This window comes from Schistocerca serialis, chromosome 10, assembly GCF_023864345.2.
Source record: "Schistocerca serialis cubense isolate TAMUIC-IGC-003099 chromosome 10, iqSchSeri2.2, whole genome shotgun sequence".
Classification (NCBI taxonomy): Eukaryota; Metazoa; Arthropoda; class Insecta; order Orthoptera; family Acrididae; genus Schistocerca; species Schistocerca serialis.
In genome coordinates this window covers 236715013-236722685 of record NC_064647.1, presented here as the reverse complement: position 1 = coordinate 236722685, position 7673 = coordinate 236715013, and the positions used below count along the sequence as shown (strand labels likewise).

At 45.7% G+C, this 7673-nt stretch overlaps 1 non-coding gene across 1 annotated transcript; it reads right to left on the bottom strand.

Annotated features, from left to right (window-relative positions):
• Positions 1-2302: 2302 nt before the first annotated feature.
• Trnat-ugu (transfer RNA threonine (anticodon UGU)) lies at positions 2303-2377 on the bottom strand. Its single transcript has one exon. It is a non-coding gene; the product is annotated as a tRNA-Thr (tRNA).
• Between the last annotated feature and the right edge of the window lie 5296 nt (positions 2378-7673).

The window sequence follows — 7673 nt, the reverse complement described above, 5'->3', positions numbered from 1 at the left end:
GCTATGCGTGAAGCGTTCAGTGATTTGAAAGTAAAATTCTATGTACCGATTTGACAGAAAATCCTAGGAAGTTCTGGTCTTACGTTAAATCAGTAAGTGGCTCGAAACAGCATATCCAGACACTCCGGGATGATGATGGCATTGAAACAGAGGATGACACGCGTAAAGCTGAAATACCAAACACCTTTTTACAAAGCTGTTTCACAGAGGAAGACCGCACTGCAGTTCCTTCTCTAAATCCTCGCACAAACGAAAAAATGGCTGACATAGATATAAGTGTCCAAGGAATAGAAAAGCAACTGGAATCACTCAACAGAGAAAAGTCCACTGGACCTGACGGGATACCAATTCGATTCTGCACAGAGTACGCAAAAGAACTTGCCCCCCTTCTAACAGCCGTGTACCGCAAGTCTCTAGAGGACCGGAAGGTTCCAAATGATTGGAAAAGAGCACAGGTAGTCCCAGTCTTCAAGAAGGGTCGTCGAGCAGATGCGCAAAACTATAGACCTATATCTCTGACGTCGAACTGTTTTTTGCTCGCGTATCATGTCGTTTTTGGAAACCCTGAATCTACTCTGTAGGAATCAACATGGATTCCGGAAACAGCGATCGTGTGACACCCAACTCGCTTTATTTGTTCATGAGACCCAGAAAATATTAGATACAGCCTCCCAGGTAGATGCCATTTTCCTTGACTTCCGGAAGGCGTTCGATACAGTTACACACTGTCGCCTGATAAACAAAGTAAGAGCCTACGGAATAACAAACCAGCTGTGTGACTGGATTGAAGAGTTTTTAGCAAACAGAACACAGCATGTTGTTATCAATGGAGAGACGTCTACAGACCTAGAAGTAACCTCTGGCGTGCCACAGGGGAGTGTTATGGAACCATTGCTTTTCACAAAATATATAAATGACCTAGTAGATAGTGTCGGAAGTTCCATGCGGCTTTTCGTGGATGATGCTGTAGTATACAGAGAAGTTGCAGCATTAGAAAATTGTAGCGAAATGCAGGAAGATCTGCAGCGGATAGGCACTTGGTACAAGGAGTGGCAACTGACCCTTAACACAGACAAATGTAATGTATTGCGAATACATAGAAAGAAGGATCCTTTATTGTATGATTATATGATAGCGGAACAAACACTGGTAGCAGTTACTTCTGTAAAATATCTGGGAGTATGCGTGCGGAACGATTTGAAGTGGAATGATCATATCAAATTATTTGTTGAGATTCATTGGGAGAGTCCTTAGAAAATGTAGTCCATCAACAAAGGAGGTGGCTTACAAAACACTCGTTCGACCTATACTTGAGTATTGCTCATCAGTGTGGGATCCGTACTAGATCGGGTTGACGAAGGAGATAGAGAAGATCCAAAGAAGAGCGGCGCTTTTGTCACAGGGTTATTTGGTAAGCGTGATAGCGTTACGGAGATGTTTAGCAAACTCAAGTGGCAGACTCTGCAAGAGAGGCGCTCTGCATCGCGGTGTAGCTTGCTGCCCAGGTTTCGAGAGGGTGCGTTTCTCGATGAGGTATCGAATATATTGTTTCCCCCTACTTATACCTCCCGAGGAGATCACGAATGTAAAATTAGAGAGATTCGAGCGCGCACGGAGGCTTTCAGACAGCCGTTCTTCCCGCGGACCGTACGCGACTGGAACATAAAAGGGAGGTAATGACAGTGGCACGTAAAGTGCCCTCCGCCACACACAGTTGGGTGGCTTGCGGAGTATAAATGTAGATGTCGATGTAGAAATCCGTTTTCGTGCTCAGCGTTTATGGTACTGTCTTTCGTTACCGTTTCTGTAAGGAATTACAGCTGCACGTGTATGACATTTCCGTTGACGTTGTGTTGAGTTCGGTGGCAGTAGAAAATTAAATCACTTTCGTGGAATCACATGCTGGGCTGGGAGAGAGATGTGGGGGTATGCATGTGCTAGGTTTCGTTTGCCTGTAGAAATGCAGCTTAGCAAGAGATCCACTTTAGCGCTATTATAATCAAGAAGTTCCATTTTTTTCGAAGTTCTAGGCAGATGTCCATGAGTGACGGTCTGCGTTTAGAATTCCTCAAAAAATAATAACCTTTAGTGCAGAAACCGTTACCATACTAATGCATTTTACAATATTTCTCCTTACATTCGTATATGTGTTCACATTTCTTTCGACAGATGAAAAGTAAGTGGGAAGATTTGCCAAAGTACCATTTGCAAGGCTGTTTTATTTGATGAAATTATAATTAAATGGACACCCTAGCTGCAAACAGGCGTTGATGTATTTCATTGGGGACATGCTGAAAATGTGTGCCCCGCCCGGGACTCGAACCCGGGATCTCCTGCTTACATGGCAGACGCTCTATCCATCTGAGCCACCGCGGGCACAGAGGATAGTGTGTCTGCAGGGACTTATCCCTTGCACGCTCCCCGTGAGATCCACATTCCCAACATGTCCACACCACTACATTCGTAGTGCGCCTAATAGATGTTTGCCCATCAGACTCATTACTCGTGGCAGATTAATCTACCAAGTCCCGTACGAGTTCGGGCATAGCGTGTGAGTTCACACAAGAAGGTCAAAGGCCGGGAAGCCATATTTTAACTGTATATGACGGTATTATCTGTTCCTGAAAGAACCGTTACTGTGGATGACCATGCAGCTTTGCTAGAGATGAAATTATAATTAAGCAGGAGATCCCGGGTTCGAGTCCCGGTCGGGGCACACATTTTCAGCATGTCCCCAATGAAGTACATCAACTCCTGTTTGCAGCTAGGGTGTCTATTTAATTATAATTTCATCTCTAGCAAAGCTGCATGGTCACCCACAGTAACTGTTCTTTCGGGAACAGATACTACCGTCATATGTTTTATTTGAGTTTCACATGTGCAAAAATCATTCCCAGACATCGCCGGTCTGTAGTAGATGACTTCAATTGATATCTCTTTGACGTCCTCATAAAATTCTTTATCAAAGTGTTGGTTGAAATCTGCTGCTGAGGTCGTGCCCATTCAATAGCTATTCCTTATTTATTTTTTTAAATTTCGCTGAAGCGAGTGTAGTGTCCAAACGACCTCACTATGTTGTTATCTCTGTTATGCAGGTTGGGGTATCTATCGCGTGTGTGGAGATGTCTGCAGTGCAGTACCTAGACATCTCGCGTGAAGCTACCAGAAATCTTCATACTGAGGTAAGTCCAAACTAACACAGCAAATGTTCTCATTCCAGACAATATGATATTCTTTCGGATGGTTCAAGTTTCCTACATTGTTTGCAGAACGTATAATTCACTTTGCCTATCAAAACAAGATATCATGGTCGTAGTACTAACTGGCGTACACCCCTAATATTTTGTAGTGAGCAACTAGGTAGCACCACTTTCAATGTTAATTAAGTGGTGAAGACTTTATTCTACACTGAAGCTCCAAAGAAACTGGTTTAGGCATGCGTATCCAAATACAGAGATATGTAAACAGGCAGACTACTCCGTTGCGCTCGGCAACGCCTATATAAGACAACAAGTGCCTGGCGCAATTGTTAGCTGGTACAATGGCAGGTTATCAACATGTAAGTGAGTCTGAACGTGGTGTTACAGTCGGCGCACAAGCGATGGGACACAGCATCTCTGAGATAGAGATGAAGTGGGGATTTTCCCGTACGTTCATTTCACGAGTGTACCATGAACATCAGTAACCCGGTAAAACATTAAATCTCCGAGATCGCTGCGGCGGGATAAAGATCCTGCAAAAACGGGACCAACGGGGACTGAAGAGAAGCGTTCAGCGTGACAGAAGTGCAACCCTTCCGCAAATTGCTGGAAATTTCAGTGCTCGGTCAACAACTGATGTCAGCGTGTGAACCTTTCAACGAAACATCATCAATATGGGCTTTCAGAGACGATTGCCCAGTCGTGTACCCTCGTTGACTGCACGACACAAAGCTTTACGCCTCGCCTGGGACCGTCCACACCGATATTGGACAGTTGATGACTGGAAACATGTTGCCTGGTTGGACGAATCTCGATTCAAATTGTACCGAGTGGATGGACGCGTACGGTTATCGAGAAAACCTCATGAACCCATGGACCCTGCATGTCAGCAGTGAACTGTTCAAGCTGGTGGAGGCTCGGTAGTGGCGTGGGGCGTGTGCAGTTGGAGTGATATCCTGATACGTCTAGATACGACTCTGACAGGTGACACGTACGTAACCATCCTGTCTGATCACCCGCATCCATTCATGTCCATTATGCATTCCGACGGACTCGGGCAATTCCAGCAGGACAATGCGACATCCCACACGTCCAAAATTGCTACAGACTGGCTCCAGAAACACTCTTCTAAGTTTAAACACTTCCGCTCGCCATCTGCAGGATTCATGGTGTCAGTTGCCTCGAGCACTACTTCAGACATTAGTCGAGTCCATGCCACTCCGTATTGCGGCTGCTACACGATATTAGATAGGTTTCTTTTGCTCTTTATTGTATACAGTATGGGCAAATAAATGTGGCCCAAACGTGTGGATACTATTGGGCGTGAAAGTATGCATATAACGACACCCCGTGACGCGCACACTATGTTTACGCCCGCCACGTCGGCCACACCAGTTCAGAGCGTAGTGCGGGCTGTGTCAGTGTGAGTGGAGCACTGCATGGGGGACGATGGTACTTGCAGTGGGGCAGCGGGAATTCCTTGTGCAAAGTTACGTGGAAACGGTGGGGTCAGTTGTTTGCTGAGAAGTTTGATGGTGTCAAAGTGCCGATTAAGACTGCCATGCAACGCTTAGTCCGAAAATGGCTCCAGACAGGATCTGTTTTGAACAAGTCAAAAGCATTCCGAAACGTGCACGCACACCAATAAATGTGGCTGCAGTTCACCTGAGAATGCTTCAGAGTCCTATCTAATCAACCTGACTCCTGCCGCTAGAGACCGACAAATCACTTCGATCATGTGGACTAATATTCCACCTGGACCCGCACGTCCCTACGGAGTGTCTGTTGTTCATGCGTGATAACCAGCAGATGTCCTCAGCGCCACCAGTTTCGTAAGCGGCTGTTCACTGAGATAACAATGAATGACTTGGACGTGGATCTGTTCTTCATGTCTGACGAAGCATGGTTTCACGTAAGTAGTAATGTCACTTCACAGAATACAGGTTGTGGGCAGTGGGAATCTGACTAATTTGCACGAGGCACCATTGCATCATCGGAAGGCTGGGGTTTGGTGTGCAGTTTCTGCACGCCGCATTGTGGGTCCCATCATCTTCCATCAGACGCACACTTACATCGCCAACATTTTGAAACCATTTGCGGCGGCACTAATGGAGGAGGGAAAGAGCTGCAGTTACTTCCAACAGGACGGAGCAACTGCCCACACAGCCGCCCGAACCTTGGAGCGCATTCACACAGTCGTCACGCCTGACAGAGTTGTTGGCAGGGGTCAGTCTAGTCGCGGCTCTAGCTGATCTGCCAGTGTCCGGACAAAGTCCCTTCTGAGAGACAGTGCACTAACATTTACATAACATCGCGTATTACGTAAAATATTTCTAGTACTGTGATAAGAAAGTCCCAAAGTCTTTAGAAAACGTGAAAGTGAAAAAAGAAAAACGAACTGGATACAGCAGGACGCGAAACCACTACACATTTTATCGTAACTAAGCCCCTGAACAACTACGCTACACAGAATTTACGCAACAAACGACATTGTATTTTATGTTGCGATGTTCTGGAGGTTTTAATCGTCAGTATATTATTAACTGACATTTAATTATAACGAATCCTACATAGAAAGGATCCTTTTTGATGACTCTTCAATCTGCCGTTGCCATAAGGCGGCTCACTTTCATGAACCGCAAGTTATAACACTAAAATTCTTTGCCGGCCGGGGTGGCGGTTCTAGGCGTTACAGTCTGGAACCGCGCGACCGCTACGGTCGCAGGTTCGAATCCTGCCTCAGGCATGGATGTGTATGGTGTCCTTAGGTTACTTAGGTTTAAGTACTTGTAACTTCTAGGGGACTGATGACCTCAGAAGTTAAGGCCCACAGTGCTCAGAGCAGTTTGAACCATTTGAACTAAAATTCTTTAACTACAGGTATGACGTTTTCCATCATTTTACTACAACAAATCTATATTGCCAGGATAGAGTAATGTCTCGTTTTCGAGGGATGCTCAGTGTGCTAGTGCTGTAGCTACAATATAGAAACCACAAAATATGGGCTTCAACTGAAAACGTCAGTATTCCTACGGAAGATATGATTTTTCTGTCGTTTCTCAATAATTGTTAATTTCGCTCATAGGCAGTTTTCTGCTTACTGTAATTTTGCCAGATCTGAAGAAGGCTCACTAGTAACTGAAACTAGTAATCATAAACCGTAAATTAACGTATTACTGCGATGAACACAATTGAGAAATTAAAGAAACTTTTACATAAGAGCACAGGAAGTGGTTTTTCGATTTAAGGACGAAAGAAAATTTTTTATATTAATTCAAAAGAAATAAGAGACAAAACGAAATAATTTACGTAACCGCGTCCTAATTCGTGAACAACGTTGTGTTTACAAAGAAACTCGTCTCAGCTGCTCGTAAAGTATTTTATTATCCGACCAGTTAGATACATAAACGCCAAATCAGGGTGGTGTAACGAAATGATCCCCATCACTGGTGTCCACAATTAAAGCAACAAATCGCTGTTTCCCCGTCCTGCGTCTGATTCACGATATAATCATACAAACTTTCAACAGATGTCCGTGCGTTCGTGGACTGTACAAAAGGTGGCATCCGGTCAATGGACAACAACGTCAGCGATGATGTCAGGTCACCTATCAAAGGGGGTAGTGTTTGCTGCGCGGTCCGACATCCTGAATCACTCTGTGGACAGTGACAGACGGTGCAGTATGGCGCAGAGGACACGCCTACCAGACTCTCAGCGGTGGTGGGCCGTAAAAAGAGTGGAAACAGGACAGTCGCAAACTGATGTGTCCCGCTGGCTTACTGTGATTCGTTGTGTTGTTTCTCGGATGTGGCGACAGTTTGTAGAGACCGAAGCTATATCCCGGAGACCAGGGCAGGGCCGACCTCCTGAGACATCAGAAAGAGAGGACCGTTATATGGCTGTAAGGGCACGACGGTACCGCCTTACTACTGCACGGCAACTGGCATTCGACCTCGCAGCATCCACTGGACGTGCTATATCGAGGCAAACGGTGTGCAGAAGGCTTCGGCAGAGTGGCCTTTATTGCCGAAGGCGTGCTGTGTGTGTACCTCTGACGCATCTTCACAGAAGGGAACGTCTAGAGTGGAGTTGTCAACATGCCACCTGGACAGTCGAACAGTGGACCAATGTTCTTTTCACGGATGAGTACCGATTTGGTCTGGAGACTGATTCTCGACGGATTCGCATCTGGAGGGAACGTGGACACGATTCTGGAACCCATACGTTGTAGAAAGAGACCGATATCGAGGAGCATCCCTAATGGCGTAGGTAGGGATCACCTGTTCATCAGATTGTACGCGTGAATCAGCACGGTTCAACAGGTGTCGGGTATCGTGACGAAATCTTGGGAGCTCATGTGCGGTTTTTGAGAGGTGCTGTGGGTCTAGACTTTTTATTGATGGACGATAATATTCGAACCCATAGAGCACGGCTGGTTGATGTTTTCTTGCAAACGGAAGATACTGCACCCAT